Consider the following 16,982-nt stretch of genomic DNA (forward strand, 5'->3'; position numbering starts at 1 on the left):
TCAGTGTGACAATACTGACCAGAATACTACATATGACTTGTCTTTCGATATTTTTGACGAATAATTGGCCACAACAAATTAAATAATTTTATACCTTTTGGAAATACTAAATTTGACCAAAATCGCATTCCATAGAAAATAATTATCAAGTTATATATGCAGAAATACATGATTAATGAAATTGATAAACTAACAATTAACATCACTTTTACCTTTGTGTACAAAAAACTGAGTTTTTGTTGAAAACAAACATTTTATGATAACACAGACAAGGTAAAAAAAAAAACAAGGTTTGACTGAAATATGTGTTTTTAATATTTTCGCATAATCTAAAATTAGGTGCCACTAAAAGACCAATATGTTGCTCTAATCAACGATTGAACAAATTACTCAATAAAGACACTAATTATTCTGGAATGATTGCACAAGACGTTACCCAGATGTTGAAAGTTAGCGATGCATATTTAGTTGGCTTGGAAATGATGGAGGATTTCTGCTTTCATTGTTTGTAGAAGGGGGATGCTGATGAGATGCATACTGAAAGCATTTAGATTTGAAAAAAGTCAGCATTTTTGTATAACTTGGAGTTCAACCAAGATTTTTGAGAAATATCCTTAAAAAGTTGCATGAAAATATAATGAAATGAATGCATGAAATGAAAATCACAAATGTTGGCATCCAAGATGTAGTGCAATGTTGCATGTGACTTCAGAAAACCTCACCTTTAGACTTAAATCTATGGTTTTGATTTAGCCTCTATTTTGTTTTGTGTCACATTCAGTATACCCTGAGGCCAAGCGGAGATGGTGGAGTTAAAGTGACATCCCTACCTGAAATCTGAGGTCACTGGAGAAACGTTTCAAGTGGAGGGCCTATACACTAAAAGCACTTGATAGTAAATAACCATGTCAGGTGAGTACATAAAGTTCTTCCATCTCTGGTCAAGGCTCCAGGGACAACCACCCCCGATGAGTAGCTCTAGGACAAAACTAGCCCAAGGGCAGAGGTGGCAGCAGCTGGCCTAGGCCCCAAGCTCGCGGCTGCAAGCTCAAGCTTGGCCTCCATCTTAAATATGGCTGAATCACGAACACTGCAGCAATTGAAAACAGTTTTTTTTTATTTTGAACATCATCTAAGGCACAAACAAACCAAACATAAATCAACACAAATAAAAATACCTATGTATATATAAAGGTACACATGTTCGAAAGGGAATGGGAAGAAGTCAAGACTAGTCCCACCCCCCCAACCACCCAGATTCCAACCTCATCCCATTCATTCATTCATTCATTTTCAACCGCTTTTTCCTCACGAGGGTCGCGGGGGGTGCTGGAGCCTATCCCAGCTGTCTTTGGGCGAGAGGCGGGGTACACCCTGGACTGGTCGCCAGCCAATCACAGGGCACATATAGACAAACAACCAGTCACACTCACATTCATACCTATGGACAATTTGGAGTCGCCAATTAACCTAGCATGTTTTTGGAATGTGGGAGGAAACCGGAGTACCCGGAGAAAACCCACGCATGCATGGGGAAAACATGCAAACTCCACACAGAGATGGCTGTGGATTTGAACCCTGGTCTCCTAGCTGTGAGGTCTGCGTGCTAACCACTTGACTTCCGTGCCGTCAACCTCATCCCAACAAAACATATATTATTCCTTGTCTACAAGAATGAAAACCCCACATCCAACCACCCTCACCCAGCTTGAGGCACCCAACTTCGTGCCAAGAGCAACCAGTTCATTACTAGTCATTGTATCATACATAGTCCAGTACAAAAGAAAAAAAGAATGAAACCACTCCAACTATACAGTCACCACACCAGTCATCATAAGCTAACATGGATATAAAAAACATCAATGTTATGGTATTGTTTCAGTGAGATAAAAAAATAAATGTGACAGAAAAAACAAAAATATTCTTTAAAATATATCAAATTAAATAATCACATTTGAGTCTTACTACTTCCCTTTTGTCACTGCTATCCCAACTACAGTGTTTTCCACTTCTATTTCCTTTATTCTTTTATTTTTGTTTATTTATTAATTTATTTAATTGTATTTATCATCATTCCTCTTTCCCCTTCCTACATAGTGTCATGCATTAAAAAGCCAGGGTGTGGGTAGAGTGGGCCTGTTGAGAGTGGACTGCAGCCCCAGTCAGCAAACCCTCACCCGGCTGCTGTTGACTAGTGCGATCATCAATTCCTGTAAGAGCATGTCGGCTGCAGAACTTATTGACTACTTAAGGAAACTCAAACTGGAGGCAGCAATAGTCTCTGAATTGAATGAAGCGCTGTAGTCATGCTTATCTTGAACATGGACCCCGATTGGAACAACAACCTGCCACGAGCCTGGAGGCATATGATTTCATGCTGAACCGCTTGGGAGCCCCGATTAAAACTGCCAAAGAGGTGGACTCAGAATGGAATCGGTGGGCTCCTGATCTGCAGCTGCGGCTGTATGAGCTGGTGCTTTGCCAGATGGAACTTGGAGTCTGGGAACGCTCCCTTCATCCAGCCAAAGGAGGAGTGGGAGAGAAAACCATTTGTAATCCAGGGGGAGATACCTTCTACCGCTGAAAGAAGGACTGCGAGGCACCTTGAGGCTAACATCCTGGAGCTACTCCTTGGGGCTGGGTTTTCTAGGAGCCTTGAGTGGCGATGGAAGAGTTTTGTCTACTCACATGAAATGTTTTTTCACTGTCAAGTGCTTTCAGTGTGTATAGGCCCTTCACTTGAAAGGCTTTCTCCAATAAACTTCACTTCATTCTCCATTTATTTAACTTCCGCTTCAGTTCAAATAGGTGAAACCTTACAAACAATGAAACAATACAAAACAGTGGTAAATTGGTACATAATATAAAAGACTTACACGTAAATATGCACTTATTGAATAAATATTAACAGTCCTGCTATAATGTTTTTGCCGTATTTTTATCCAATATGTTTTAACTCATTAAAGGGGACCTAACGCTCAATTCCAAAACAGTTATTTTGCAGTGGCTAACTTTTCTAATGGGATGTCAACCTACTGTAATTCGTGTAGATGTACCCATGTAATTCCAATGTAGGATATTTTTTGTCACAGTCTTGTTTACACTGACAAAAAATGGCATTTGCATGTCGTCATCGGTCATTGTAAAACGCTTCTTACATTAAAGCGGTGAAGATATACTCATCCAGCCACACACGCAACCACACTAGCGTGCCAAACTAAGCAAAACCCGCTAGGTTCCGCCAACGTTAATGCATATTAATGAAATTTGACAAAAACAAATCATATAAAAACTGAGGTGTACGAAAACTAGTAGTTACTAGTTCAGGTTTTTATGATGGCAACACACTGTTGTTCAGGACTACAAAACATCACATGACTAATTATTGCATTACTGTGTTTTGCATCATCTGAATTCCTGTCCCTTGCTTCATAATTACTATAAATTGACGAGTGATGAGCAGGGCTTCATGTCTAAACAATGAGTGTAAATATATCACACACATACCAGCCCTGTGGAGTGCTGTGCATGGCAAAAGCATTGTTACATAAAGCATTGTTTTGGTAATGTCAGGATGACTTGCTTGCTATTATAGAAATATGCTTTAATGAGAGGTTGATTATGTTTTGAAATTAAGGGAGCTATGTACATTAATATTCAAGCACACCAAATAGCCTTTTACTACCTCAAAAACGGAATAGTGAACAGGATGTTTTTGTCTAATTTTACAGCCTATTGCTAACAAGATATTTTAATTGGTGATTACCTCTTTTTATCCCCATAATTGCTGGTTTACTGGAAGGGTAGTCCAGTCATGCCAGCAAAGTTATTATTGTTATGTTATGTAGGGGGAGGCACGTTGGTTGAGTGGTTAGCGTGCAGACCTCACAGCTTAGGAGCCCAGGGTTCAATTCCACCCTCGGGCCAACATGTTCAGATTGCAACTCCACGGTGTATTTTGTAGAAAATAAAAATAATAAGTAAAAGGATAAAAATAAAATAAGTAAGATAAAAATAAGTGTAAATATATGTACATCAAAAACAATAACCTATACTGTAACAAAATGTAAAATGCAGTCAAAAACAATAACCTATACAGTAACTAGATTGGGAATTGCAGTAACCAAAATGTGGAAATTCAGTAAACAAAATGTAGTATTACACATATTGTACCTGAGTTTCACTTGAATGAATGAATCTTACTGCACATAAGTCCAGTATTTTGCACGTTTAAAGCTTATTGTACATAACAGTAAGGTATGTGTTTTAGTAGTGCAAAAATAAGTAATGTTCATTTCATATATAAAACCTACTTAATAAAAACACAGACACTGGAACATCAGAAACAGATCTCTCTGTTCTAAGATGCTGAGCCACATTTAAGTAACAACTTTGCATTGTTCTGAGAAATGTAAAAAAAAATGCAGAATATTTTTCATAATATCTTGTAATATGCACTGTTTATTGTGAGACTAAATAAAAGTAAACAAAAGCAAAATTACTCACCCTTTCAGGACAAATGGAAATGAGGAGAATTGGCAGAATTGGCACAGAATTTTGGGTCAATAAACCACTATAACTGAGGCATGACTGTATACCTGTTTGTCATTAACGGTACCATAAAATGGTACGTCCACACAGATGTTGCACTGTTAAACTTTAATGAAAGTTGCGGGCAAACATTTATTTGCTCTCATCCAATGTATCCCCAAAAAGTGTATAACCTGGAGTTCAAATGATTTATGCCATAATGACATAAAGCAAATTCACCCTGATGATGATTTGCTTTATGTTACTTCACGATTATTTACTTGCATGCTCTCAGTTCCAAATGTGGCATACACCTGCATCCTCCACCAAAGGCAATGAGGCAGTGCAGTTGATTGGCTTCTGTTATAGTCTTAACATGTGAAGCATGAAACTATTTTGGCTTCATTTAGTCATTGTGGGAGAATGTTTTTACTTCCAAATGCTCTGTGTTCTTTTCTTCCTTTTGCGTTAACAGACATGGATAATGAGATAACGCTAAGCCAGGGCTGGCCAAAGTGCGGCCGGCTGTTGTGTTTTTTGGGCCTGCGTCGCCTAAAAGTATAACTTAACAAAAACCAACAACAAACATGAGAGTAAAATGTTGTAATCTAAAGACAAAAAGTCAGAATTGAGAGAACAACATAATTTTAATATAATAATGTCAAAGAAAAATGACAGGGTTTTTTATTAATAATATTAAATCAAGTAAATGTAAATCAAGTAATAAATAAATAGTCATAATTCGGAAAATAACATTTACAAGAACAAAGTAGGAATAGTGTGAAATTTAAAAACATTAAAAAAAAATAAAAAACAACTGTAATTCTACAAGAATGAAATCAAAGTGACAAATAAATAAAAAATGTAATATTCTAACAAGAAAAAAAGAAGTCAGCATATTGCCATTGGCGGGAAAAGGTTGGTCACCACTGCCCCAAGCTATAGCTACAATATAAATCTACAGTATCTTGTGAAGAGTGTTAAAAAGTGATGACCAATTACCAAAAACGAAACAGATGGGCAAATGTGACTTACAACAACAGTTTAAGACAATAGATGTAAGTATTGTGTAGGATTAACCATTTACCCATAACCCAGCAAGAAGTGCTCGGTTCTGTTTCACTTTTTGTGTTCACTTTTTGCACCCAAAGGCAGTGACTTTCTGATCGAATGTTGATTGAATAATCAATATAATAGGACTCATCTGTGCAGAACACAACAACCCTGTACCTATACTTTTGTTCACATGAAAAATGGGCGGCTTCACACAAAAAGTGTGATGGCCCTGTTCGGGTTCCATAGGACCTGTCTTTAACATGCCGTCTCCTTGAGGTTGCCATGGGACCCAAGCCTGATTGCTGATGTGCAGCATCTGGGAGGATGCTCCGAGGAACGAGAAGGGCTCCACCTCCAGCAGACTTCAGGCTGCACCATGCTGCTTTTTGTTTGGCTGTTTGTTCAGTTCAGTTCAGTTCAGTTCAGTTTTTCCCCTTTATTTAAGTTTATATTACAATAAATCATCTAAAAATCTAATTTAGTTTGTCTCGACAGTCCTTACCACAACCCACAACCCAGGTTGTAACAAATGGTCCATCCGATCTAGATGTGTACCTAGTGTTATATTAATTTTTTGGTGTCAGACTGCAGCAAAAATAAAGGAATTGGTGTCATTGTTGCAACACTTTCCCAACATATGCACCTCTAAACAAACAACATATCTATTTTCTTGTTTCCAAATATGTTAAAAAATTACTCCAGCCCACCTTAACTTCCTTTTATCTAATTAATATGATGAATCCGTGGCAATTCTCCTACGTGTGAAGCAGACATGTTACGTCGCGGGGTGAGTCTTGGTTCCGGACACGGAGACAGGAGTCAGGTAAGTGCGTCTCAAGGCTTTTATTCGGCCCAAAAGGAAGAAACAAAAAGCGATGGTGTCGGGAAAGAGCACCATGGAAACAAACACAAGATAGGCTGGCTGAAGGCGAGCGCTGCTGAACGCAAAACAACAGGTGTAACTAGGAAGAGCAGCGGCATGGGTATCGTAGCGTAGGTAGCACAATAATCCGGCGTTGGCCAGCTGTCTGCAGTCCGCTTAAGTGCCAGTGGGGTGATTGGCTTCAGGTGCGTTCAGCAGCTCCGCCTCCAGCCAGGAAACGAGGGTCTGAGGAGACAAAAAAGACAGGGAGGAGACTGGGGAACAGGGCAAGGGCCCCAGGATATGACAGTACCCCCCCCTTAAGGACGGGCGCCACCTGGCGGCCTACCTGGCTTCTCGGGGAAACGACGGTAAAAGTTAGCAAGCAAGTCCGGGTCAAGAATGAGCGCCCGAGAGACCCATGAACGGTCCTCGGGGCGGTACCCCTCCCAGTCGACCAGGTACTGGAAACCCCTGCCCCTTCTTCTCACGTCCAAAATGGCCTTGACCGAGAATGCGGGGTGGCCGTCGATAAGCCTGGGAGGAGGAGGAGGCACATCTGGAGGGCTGAGGTCGCTGACTCTGACGGGTTTGAGGAGGGAGACGTGAAACGTGGGGTGGATCCCCAGGGAGTCCGGGAGGCTAAGCAACACCGAGGTGGGGCTGATGACCCGTTCCACGGGATAAGGGCCAATGAACCTAGGCTGGAGCTTCTTGGAACTGGTGTGGAGGGGCAGGTCACGAGTGGACAACCAAACCCTCTGTCCCGGCTTGTACTCCGGAGCTGCCACACGGTGGCGGTTGGCCAGGCGCTGGTTGCGTTCCGCTGTGCGTGCCAGGGCCATCCGGGTGTTGCGCCAAGCCAGGCGGGCGCGGCGCAGGTGGGCGGACACCGAGGGGACAGCTGACTCTGCCTCTAGAGAAGGGAAGGCTGGGGGCTGGTAGCCATATGCCCCATGGAACGGAGAGAGACCTGTGGCGGAGCTGACCAGGGAGTTGCGGGCATACTCAATCCAGGGTAAGTTGATGGCCCATGAGGCAGGCTGCTGGTGGCATACGCAGCGGATGGCCGCCTCCAGGTCCTGGTTCGCTCTCTCGGACTGGCCATTTGTCTGAGGATGGTAGCCCGAGGACAGGCTGGCGGTCGCCCCCAAAGCCTTGCAGAAAGCCTTCCATACAGCAGAGGAAAATTGTGGTCCCCTGTCGGAGACGACGTCGACAGGGATGCCGTGAAGCCGGAAAACGTGGGTGACCAGTAGCTGGGCGGTCTCCAGGGCTGAGGGGAGCTTGGGGAGGGCGACGAAGTGGGCCATCTTGGAGAAACGGTCCACAATGGTGAGGATGACCGTGTTCCCATTGGATGGGGGAAGGCCGGTGACAAAGTCTAAAGCCACGTGGGACCACGGCCGGGATGGGATGGGGAGGGGGCAAAGGAGGCCTGCCGGGGCCTGATGGGAGGACTTATTGCGGGCACAAGTTGAGCAAGCGGCCACAAACTCTGTGACGTCCGAGCGCAGGGAAGGCCACCAGAACCTCTGCGACAGGAGAAAGGTGGTGCGCGAAACTCCGGGATGGCACGCGAGCTTGGACTCATGCGCCCAGCGAAGAACCTCTGGGCGAAGGTCAGGGGCAACAAACAGGCGTCCAGCTGGGCAGCCCCCCGGAGGGGAAGAGTCCTTCAGGGCGTCCATCACCCGTTTCTCCACGTCCCACTGAAGGCCCCCAAGGATGCGGGACAGAGGGAGGATGGTCTCCTGAGGAGGTGTGTGCAAGGGCGGAGAGTACATCCGTGACAGGGCATCGGGCTTGCCATTCCGAGAACCGGGGCGGAAGGTCAGAGTGAAGTCAAATCTGGTGAGAAATAGGGCCCAGCGTGCCTGCCGTGGGTTAAGTCTGTGGGCGGAGCGGAGGTAAGCCAAGTTCTTGTGATCAGTGAGAACGACAAAGGGGACCGCCGAACCCTCCAGCCAGTGCCTCCACTCCTGTAGGGCCAAGACGACGGCCAGTAATTCCCTGTTGCCAATATCGTAGTTGCGTTCCGCCGGGGTCAGACGGCGAGAGAAGAAGGCACAGGGGTGCAGCTTCTGATCGGCGGTGGAGCGCTGGGAGAGGACCGCCCCCACGCCAGTGTCGGACGCGTCCACCTCGACAAAGAATTGAGAGAGAGGGTCAGGGTGGACAAGAACAGGAGCAGAGGTGAAGCACGACTTGAGACATTCAAAGGCAGAATTAGCGTCAGGGGACCACACAAAAGGAATCTTAGAGGATGTGAGCCTGTTCAAAGGTTCTGCGACCCGACTGAAATTCTGAATGAAGCGACGGTAGAAATTAGCAAAGCCCAGAAACCTTTGAAGGTCCTTTCTTGATGTAGGAGAGGGCCAATCGACCACAGCCTGGATCTTGGCTGGGTCGGCTCGGAGTTGCCCCTTCTCCACCACAAATCCCAGAAAAGACACAGACGAAGCATGAAAAGTGCATTTCTCGGCCTTAACGAAAAGCTTGTTGTCGAGGAGCCTACGTAAGACCAGCCTCACTTGCTGGATATGCTCCTCGAGCGTGGCAGAAAAAATCAAGATGTCATCCAGATAGACAAAGACAAACCGACCCAGCATATCTCGAAGAACATCGTTAATGAGGCCCTGAAAGACGGCCGGAGCATTGGTGAGTCCAAACGGCATTACTAGGTATTCGAAGTGGCCTATGGGGGTGTTAAACGCAGTTTTCCACTCGTCCCCCTCACGGATGCGGACAAGGTGGTAAGCGTTGCGGAGGTCGAGCTTGGTGAAAAACTTCGCTGAGTAAAGGGAGGTAAACGCAGAGTCCAGCAAGGGAAGTGGGTATTTGTTCTTGACCGTGATATTATTGAGGGCGCGGAAATCCACACATGGGCGGAGTGACTTGTCCTTCTTCTCTACGAAGAAGAAGCCGGCAGCTAGAGGAGAGGAGGAGGGGCGAATGAGACCCGACGCGAGAGAGGAAGAAATATACTCTTCAAGTGCCTCTCTCTCCGGCTTAGACACATTATACAGGCGTGAGGTGGGGAGTGTGGCACCGGGGTGAAGATCTATACTGCAGTCGTACGGACGGTGAGGGGGGAGTGACATGGCCCTGCTCTTGCTGAACACGTCACGGAGATCGTGGTAGGCGGAGGGGACCGAGGAGAGATCGATGGGTTCGGGAGTAGCGGCGCGAGTGGTCGGCAGACGGGGACACGCCCCCCTAAGGCAATGTGTGTGGCAGAAAATGCTCCAGTTAGCTATGGCTGGCTTCGCCCAGTCAATGTGAGGGTTGTGTCTGTTTAGCCAATTAAGCCCTAAAACCACCGGAGCGGAGCGCGAGGGGATGACGAAAAAAGATAAATTTTCAACGTGGTTGCCAGATAGGCGGAGCACAAGAGAGCGGGTCTGGTGAGTGACCTTAGCAAGGTGGCGCCCGTCCAATGAGCGTACAATCTTGGGCGTAGATAGCGGCACCACAGGGATAGACGAGCTAACCACAAATGCTTCGTCGAGGAAGCAGTCGTCCGAGCCAGAGTCGATAAAAGTCTTGATATCTACGCTGATATCAGACCAGGAAAGTGTACCTGGCAGCTGCAATCGGCTGACAGCAGACGTGGTCGAGACAGGAGGCGCGGCCAGAGAGATCACCGACGAACCAGGAGAGGGCGCGCCTGTAGCTTGTGAGCGTTGGCTGTCTGGGCGGAGTGGACAGCGAGAGATGTTGTGGTCGGGTTGTCCGCAGTAGATGCAGAGACGAAGCCGAAGGCGACGCCTCCTCTCGGCCGGCGTGAGGCGATGTCCGCCGAGCTGCATCGGTTCCTCCGGAGCCAGCGTAGGTGTTGTCCCCATGGAGGCGGACGGCCTGTCGTTGAGGTGCCGCTCATCGGGGAATCTCCGAACGACGGTCGGCGCGGCGCGACGGAGGAGCCGGTCCTGCTCGCGGAAGTTCAAGCGCTTTTCGATGCGGACGGCCAAGGCGATCAACTCGTCCAGGTCGCTCGGCGTCTCCAGAGGGATCATGTGGTCTCGGATTCGTTCCGCGAGCCCGTCGGAGAACACATCCAGGAGGGCTGAGGGGTTCCAGTCGCTCATGGCTGCGAGCGCGCGGAACTCGATCGCGTAGTCCGAGACGCTGAGCCTGTCTTGGCGAAGCCTCAGGAGGGTCCGCGCTGCCTCGCGGCCGGGGAGATTACGCTGGAACACCTGCTCCAAGGCCTTGGCAAACGAGGAGAATGAGGAGCAGATGGCCGAGCGCCGGCTCCATTCCGCTGTGGCCCAGGCGCCCGCCTTGCCCGTGAGGTGGGAGGTGGCAAAGGCAACTCGAGCGCGTTCCGTGGGGAAGGCGGCTGCTTGAAGCTCGAAGTGCAGCTCGCACTGTGTCAGGAAGGTGCGCACGTCACCTGAGTCCCCGGAGAATCGCTCCGGTTTCGAGAGCTGGGGGCAAACGGCGGCCGGGCTGGGCCCCATGGGCAGAGGGGAAGGGTCCGGAGGGACGTCCGCCACCGGAGGTGTGGCGAGAGCCGGGAGGACCTGCAGAGCTGAGAGCACCGTGTTGAGCTGAGCTTCGAGGGCGGCCATGCGTGCATCTTGCTGCTCGGCCAAGTTCTGCACGCTGGCACCGAGAGCGCCGAATAGTTCCTCTTGTTTGGAGAGGCGCATGGCTTGGAGACGGAGGGACTTTTTGACCGGGTCCGTGTCGCCGGGATCCATTCTTATGGCCGGATTATTCTGTTACGTCGCGGGGTGAGTCTTGGTTCCGGACACGGAGACAGGAGTCAGGTAAGTGCGTCTCAAGGCTTTTATTCGGCCCAAAAGGAAGAAACAAAAAGCGATGGTGTCGGGAAAGAGCACCATGGAAACAAACACAAGATAGGCTGGCTGAAGGCGAGCGCTGCTGAACGCAAAACAACAGGTGTAACTAGGAAGAGCAGCGGCATGGGTATCGTAGCGTAGGTAGCACAATAATCCGGCGTTGGCCAGCTGTCTGCAGTCCGCTTAAGTGCCAGTGGGGTGATTGGCTTCAGGTGCGTTCAGCAGCTCCGCCTCCAGCCAGGAAACGAGGGTCTGAGGAGACAAAAAAGACAGGGAGGAGACTGGGGAACAGGGCAAGGGCCCCAGGATATGACAAGACATTGATTATTTATAGTCTTTCCCCATCTATCTTCCTAATGGAGTGCTGAGAACCATATGAGGTTTTATGCACTTAACAAATTTTTTTAGAAGGCATGCAGAGGGTGTCAGTGGCCCTTTATCATATATCAGAATCAGAATCGCCTTTATTGTCATTGTATTGCATAGAACGAAATTTGAGTGCAACTCAATTTTGTAGAAAGTAAAAATAATAAGGAAAAGGATAAAAATAAAACAAGGAATAACAATATAAATATAAAAGTGGCAGGTGCTGTTTAACATAAGTGTAAATACATCAAAAACAATAACCTACACAGTAACAAAAAGTAGAATTGCAGTCAAAAACAATAACCTATACAGTAACTAGATGTAGAATTGCAGTAACCAAAATGTGGAATATAAGTAAACAAAATGTAGTATTGCACATATTGTATCTGAGTTTCACTTGAATGAATGAATCTTATTGCACATACATAAGTCCAGTATTGCACATTTAAAGCTTATTGTACATAACAGTGAGGTGTGTGTTTTAGTCGTTGCAAAAATAAGTAACGTTAATTTCATATATAAAACCTACTTAATAAAAACACAGACACTGGAACATCACAAACAGATCTCTGTGTTCTAAGATGCCGAGCCACATTTAAGTAACAACCTTGCAGTGTTCTGAGAAATGTAAAAAAATGCAGAATATATTTCATAATATGTTGTAATATGCACTGTTTATTATGAGACTAAATAAAAGTAAACAAAAGCAAAATGACTCACCCTTTCAGGACAAACGGAAGTGAGGAGAATTGGCACAGAAGTTTGGGTCAATAAGCCACTATAACCGAGGCATGACTGTAAATCTCTTTGTCATCAACGGTACCACAAAATGACTCAAAAAGCCAAAGAATAAGCAAAACATGTGCCTTAAGATGCTCATTGAGCTGACATCCTTTACCACAAAATCTTGTTTTATTGTACAACGAGTCTTAGACTATAAAGTGCACAAACTGTCTATTCTGGAACCATGTCTTTCTATTCTTCTTAAAAACCTGTTCCCATTACGCCAACTAGATACTGTGACCTCCACAGCCTGTAGATGATGACACCACTTGGTCTAACAGACAACATGCTATGCTGTTGTGCTCCAAATATGTAAAAGAGATTAATCTCTTGGCTGCCCTCTGCTTCTCATGTGGGAAAATTCCTCCTCCTTTCCGGCCTTATGAGGAAGCTGCCAGGCCACTTTGCAGCTTCAGCTTGCATCATAGACCGACCGTGTCTGGGTCCATCTTAATCAGCCTTAAAATATATGGCGGCCAAGGGAGATTCCCTCCTGCTGCTACTCTACCACCCGCAGATGTGTCAGGATTAATGGCTCACTGAATGGAGGCTGCCATTTAGTGATGCTGCTGCTGTGTGACTTGACCTGCTGATGACCTCAAACTACTTTGCTTAGTAAAAAACAATAATTTTTTGCAAAATTAGGCACCTTTAATACTCTTAAAAATCAGCTTTTAGAGTTGTACGTTCCATTTGTAATGGTGGCAATCAAATAAATGCAGTCCTATCATATATGCACATTCTGTCATCCCGACAGCAATTACCACGCTAACGTGGTGTTACCATGTTGACCGACATGTGACACATGTCACATGCATGAAACATGTCTGTTTCATGCATTAAATTGACCTTTGTCCTCATATACATTGGCTATCTTGCATGAGCTACAGCAGCTACACAGGCTACTGTAATTGGACCACACACACACACATACACATACACTGAAATTAGGAAGAACAAACACAATTTGCACAGATTCTAACACTCAGGACGTGCACAAGCACTTTTTGTTTCCGCTGATCTTGCTGTTAAGGTCAACTAATGCGCTTAATACTGGCAGTGCTCCTGTACACAGTATTGAATTTCTCCTCACAATGGATTTCACAGCCTATTCGTTCTAATGACAAAAAAAACCCACATATTTGCATTATGTGTATCTCATCTGGTCGGACATGCTGACCTTTAACACATCAATAGCCTGACTGCACTGCATGGCTTTTATCACTACAAAAGATATAATGTTTAATTATCTGAATTACACAAACGCATATTCCACATTCCAATTTATAGTTTTATCCTTGTTGAAGTATATGGAAAAGTCTTTGCTTTCCCTGTGAAGATTGTATGTTGATGGCGATAGCAACACATTACGCAGTCAAGCTCTCTCTGTGTTTGTGCTTTTGAGCATGCAAAGATCCTGGCATGCAAGCACGAATAGCAAGGTAAAATGGGCCAACATTGAAGGTTTGCAGGTGGCTATAATTTTCAACATACAGGAACAAGGGTGTACCACAATATGAAAACACATGGGTCCCCGACACAGCACGAAAGGCCATACTGAAAATTACAAATAAAGGTTGTATAGTTACCGCGGTGAGGCAATATTTTTGAAATAAAAAAAAAGTCATAAAAGGACAAAGGGCTGTATTTTATGATCAGGAACAGCATTGTCATCAGGAAAGATCCTCAGGAGTCCTCATTTTGACAAAGGTGTGCCTTTATGACGTATTATGCAATTACAGCCCATTGTTTCAATGTTAATAAATAGAATAGTAATGGTTTAATTTTCCAAAAGGAGTAAGAAGAAGTAAAGCTTATTGAATCCTACCCCTCCATCTAGTACTTTTACAATCAGTAACTGTTACATTTGTTCACTTCCTGCTTACACATATATAAGGTGATATAACCATATAATGACATAATGGTTACCATAATAACCGTCTATAGTGATATATGACACAACATGACCGCTTCAAGACTTTTTATCCTTATATTTAGCAAACATCAACTGCTTGTACTGTTTCTCGAATTTGCTCATCGTTGTGGATCATTTGAATTCCATACTCTCGTAGCCTCCCAACTCAAAGTCCATGCCTTTATCTGCATCCAGCCAAGTTTCCCAGATTAATTTGAAGGGTTCCTTGAATAAATTCAAATATTGTTTGATGATGTCAGAATTTGCGTATATGCTTCTGCAGTTTATATGAATGATTGACTCCTTTGTGGAATAATTTCTCATGTGTGGAAAAAAAAAAATGTGTCCGGATCTATATCCTTTTCCAATTCCATTTGTCTGTGATTAGTCGAGCCAAAGGTGTCCAATTGCAGATCTTCTTGTGGCATATTGATCATTTTAATTTCCATTTCCACATTGGAGTAATCTTAGTATTTTTCCAGATCCTTGATATTTTTGACAAAGAGCACACTGGCCTCCGGTTCTCTATTTACCTTGATGAAGATTTTACAGTTGGCACTCCAAGTAGCTTGGATCCTTCCCTGCTTTCTCAGGTCACATGCTTTCTTCGCGATTTCAGCATTGCGCTTTGTCAGGTTCTCATTCATGTAGACCTTCCTGTTGCACCTTTCAGCTTCTTTCCCTGTTTCAGTATAGCTGTCTTGGATTTCCTGTTAGTGAACTTGACGATGACGATGGCTGTTCCTGCCATACAGCGTTGATGGATTAGATGTCATTTTGTAGTTAGAGTAGAGAAAACCTTTCTAAATTATGTACCCTAATTAGAACAAAATAGACTTTTGCACAGTACTGTATAATGTATGTATAAATGCTTGCATTTACATTTTCTCCTGTTATTCTCCAGTGTTATTTGAAAGTCACCCTGTTTCCCTTTTATGTGCTAATCATCCCTGAAATAGCTTCTCGTCTATATGGACATCTCATGGCTTTTCCATACTGTCAACAGCATTTGTGCATAACTTGCACTTTCTGAGATAAGAACACTTCCCTCTCATTTCTCCTCACTTCCACAGAAGGACACGATGTGATTGACAGCACCTTTTAAAGCAGTGCTTAAAAAAAGGAAAGCATATATGTATACACATTTAGTTCCATAAAATGCCCTTTTATTTTAACTGTGATGTTCAAGTCGAACAGTATAGTCATTTAAATACTTAAATAATGCAAATAAATTACCATAGGAAATGGGGAATGTGCACCGAAAAAAATAAAATAAAGGGAGCTGGAACCTATCCCAGCTGATTTTGGCTGACAGGTGGCATGCACCCTAGTCGATTTTGTATTCTGTATCGACACCATTCAAACCCAAACAATTTGGAGTGCTCAGTTAGCCTCCTATGTTTATGACTGTTTTGGACTGTTCAAGGAAAGAAAAGTACACATTTGAACTGTATGAACATTGCAGTTATATAAAAAATACTACTTTTTTATCTGGGCTGCATGGTGGGCGAGTGGTTAGCGTGCAGGCCACACAGCATGCTAGGAGACCCAAGTTCAATTCTCCCCACGGCCATCTCTGTGTGGAGTTAGCAGGTTCTCCCAAATTGTCCATAGGTATGAATGTGAGTGTGAATGGTTGTTTGTCTATATGTGCCATGTGATTGGCTGGTGACTAGTCCAGGGTGCACCCCGCCTCTCGCCCCAAAGACACCCCTGCAGCCTTTGTGAGGATAAGTGGTAGAAAATGAATGAATGAATGAACTGTTTCATCTCCCAAATAACAAAGTGACACAAATAGGCATTTAAAACAGCATGAAGCTCATTAGTGCACTGTACGTCAGAGATAGACTGATGAAAAAAACCCCAAAAAAACAATAGAGTATTTTGGGACTTTTGATAAATCACTTTTTGGCTTTCCATTGAGGTCAGTGAAAGCTCATTAAGCTTTTAAAACGGAGGCAAATGTGGAACAGTGTTGACAGGAGCTGCTAATCGGGATGATTTTCTGTTTGATATTCACTTGTGATATGTGGCTGAAGGAGATGAACTAAAAATATGCTTTTACTCCCACAAAAAGACAAATAAACTCACATTGACCACACTGTGAGTTATACCTGCACAATCCAATTGCATTCAACACAAAAGTGCGTCACAAATTCTCGATTTACAAGGTTTACCTGCTTATAAAAGTGGGGAAAAAAAGAATGAATTGTTCTTCTTCGGTTGAACAAAATAAATTGCCACCACTAAAATATGCCACCCCTGTGCAAAGTGCCGAATAACAAATAACAAAAACAATACCTTTTGATTTCTCATGTAGAATCAAAACAGAGGCTCTATTATTATGACTTTTTTGACACAGCTCTTATATTAAACGTCACAAAATTGTCCAGGTAGTGTGTAGTGTGCAAAAGATGGTCTTCATTCACTTATAAGGATATGAGATGGAAGCATTTTATGCCCTGCAGCATCAATCTTCCTGGAATATCAATCAATGGCTACACATCACTTATTTAAACTTCACCTGCAGCAATAAATGCACCTAAGAAAGAGAATGCACTGCAAAAAAAAAAAAAAGAGTAAGAATCCATCCAAGTTATATAGTGTAATATAGAAGACACTCATGGTTGGGCTCGTTACATTTCCCGGGGGTACAAAA

Source organism: Doryrhamphus excisus, chromosome 1 (assembly GCF_030265055.1).
Source record: "Doryrhamphus excisus isolate RoL2022-K1 chromosome 1, RoL_Dexc_1.0, whole genome shotgun sequence".
Lineage (NCBI taxonomy): Eukaryota > Metazoa > Chordata > Actinopteri > Syngnathiformes > Syngnathidae > Doryrhamphus > Doryrhamphus excisus.